Consider the following 2,821-nt stretch of genomic DNA (forward strand, 5'->3'; position numbering starts at 1 on the left):
CCATCTGAACTCTGAGATTTTTCCTCTGCTCTCTATTCAGAGGGGATGGGAGGGTTCACAGAATCTTTGTGCTCAGTCACAGCCCCATAACCCTGCCCTATGGAACACTGACAGAGTGACATGTAAAAGCTAGGAGTAAACCAGAGCTGACAACTGTTTCATGATCATCCCAACAAACTTTCCTTGGTGTTCAATGGTTGTCAGCTGTACTCTAAAATTACTGTCTTATGTATATTTTTATTTTTTTATTAATTACAGGCACTTATATAGCGCCGTCAATTTACGCAGCACTGTACATATATATTGTACATTCACATCAGTCCCTAACCCTCAAGGGGCATACAATCTAAAGTCCCTAACTCACATTCATACATACACATACTAGGGCCAATTTAGACAGGAGCCAATTCACCTACCAGCATGTCTTTGGAGTGTGGGAGGAAACCGGAGTACCGGGAGGAAACCCACGCAGGCACAGGGTGAACATGCAAACTCCAGGTAGGTGGTGCAGTGGTTGGTATTTGAACCGACGACCCGAGTACTGCCAGTATAGCTTACGTTTAAACATTCTGTATCTTTCAGTAGTAGAGAGAGTAGGGAATAGTTTTGGTATTACTCCGTGATGAACAAAAAAAATAAATGTATCTGCTTTCCTTAAAGCCCTACTCTGGAAAAATCAACTGCAAGGGTTAATTGCTTGTTTAGGTCTAGTGGACATAGAAAAGTAGATCTCCTCTGTGCTGCTAGACTGATCCCTGCAGTGTCTTCTCGCTCATGCTCCAGTGGTCTAAGGCAGTATTTCTCTACCTTTTTCCAGTCAAGGCACCCTTTACAATTATGGACAATGTCAAGGCACCCTCTAAAATTATGGACAGTCCCGAGGCACCCTTTAAAATTATGGACAGTCTTGAGGAACCCCATTCTAAAATGTAAAAACTATTCTAATAGTTTTATAATGCAGCAACATCCACACATGTAGGACACCCAACATTAGAGGTAATTTATTCTTCCAAAGCAAATACACTTTTGTACACTGGTACTGACTAGTGTTCCAGGATTTCTCTTCTCCCTCAGTTTTTCTCCATCATTGAGCTAATGTGACCCCAGCACTGATGAAGAGGAGCAGGGGAGGGTCAAACAATGATGCTGTTAATGCAAAAGACATCCTCTTTATCAACTGATGATGTCATTGGTTGTCAGGATGCCGGAGGCTAGAAGGTCATAATGGTTACAATGAAAACCTGTGGCTTTGTGTAACTAAAAGGCAGGCTTGCTTCACCCGCTTGCTTGTATACAAGTTTTGGCCAATTTTTAGACTTTTTGCCAAGGCAGCCTGGTTGATAAAGACTGGTCTAAGGTCCTGACATAATCAAGACCAGTGTATAGTCCATAAACCTGCATTGGACAGGATAGCACCAAGCATTAGTCTACCATCGGAGCATGAAGACAGCACCACCTGTCGGCAAAGCAGAGGACTAGGTAAATTAAAGTGCTTGCCTCCCATAAACAAAACAAGCAGCCCCAGGGATACATTTTAAAGTGTTCTGAAGTTGGGCAGTGTTTCTTGTTCTCCTTTTTTGAAGTCTTTAATGCATAAGCTGCCTTTGATAGCATGTTGTGTGGAGCTTCCGCCTACAAAGTGGCTCCTTTGCCTTGAAAATTCTCCCTGGAGCCACCTTGACGTGCCAGGACTGAAAATACACACACTTCTGGATGCCATGCTCAGGGAGTACACATTTGCAGTAGGGGCAAACACTGGCTTGATTTTTGGTCAATGAATGTACAGCACGGGCCCCTAGCTCTCTAGCACTGTATTCAACTGATGCACATAGGGACGTTTGCTTTGGCTGAATACAGCTCTAAAGGCTAGCAGCTCATACGCTCATACTGTGCATGCATCAGGCAGTGTGCAAGGAGCCATAGAACGTGTAGTCCTGAAGATTTACAGTTCTTAGATGCATTGAGTTTGGGAAAGCACTAAGCAAAGGAACACTGGAATGGGAAAATCATAACAGCAACAAAGTAAGAATTTGGACACTATAACATTATATCATCTACTATTTGAGTGGATTTTAAAGTCCATCTGAAAAATATCTATTTTAAAGCCCAAATTATTCCTTGCAGTGGGGCGTGTTTTGTTTAGGGGAGAGAAAAACAGGTTACCTTACCCGATCCTTCACTCCCCCAGCAGTTGGTTCTACCCCATCAGTGGACAGACCCTAGGTGTCATCACATCCAATGCAGGGCTGTGTACCCTGCTGTGTGTGGTCTTGATTGCGTCAGGACCCTAGACCGCTGGAGGGTGGGGGGAGCTGAGGAGACAAGTATAGCTGCAGGCTGCAGGGAGGAGCGAAGGATCAGGGAAGTAAATCTTTTTTTATTGTTCCTCTAAACATATAGTAGCAATTCCTAACTGCAGGGGATAATTTTTTAGTTGCCGGGAGTTGGGCTTTAATGTAAAGAGCAGTATATCACTGTGCGTTTACTTGTTATTTCTTTTTGTTTTTTTGTGTGTCTGTGTCCTACTGGGAAAATTTCCAATCACTTCCTCTGTCAAAAACACTGCAGGACATCACACCAAAAATCCCTCTATGAGAGTTGACACCAAGACCATTGTCCCCACTGGAGGATTTCCCCTCACCTCCCCTCAGTGACATCCCTTTCATGGTCTCAGGACAAGCAGAGAAGAGGGATCTGTTGTTGAACACTGTCACAATTTTCTGGTATGTTCAGATGTTGCTCAAAGGCATGTTTCATCATCCATCATTCAAAAGGTATTTATTGGCAGTCTATGTATGATTTTGACCAGGGGCGGACTGAC

The sequence above is a fragment of the Staurois parvus genome, unplaced genomic scaffold, assembly GCF_062004578.1.
Source record: "Staurois parvus isolate SC_StPar_1 unplaced genomic scaffold, SC_StPar_1.0 ptg000668l, whole genome shotgun sequence".
Lineage (NCBI taxonomy): Eukaryota > Metazoa > Chordata > Amphibia > Anura > Ranidae > Staurois > Staurois parvus.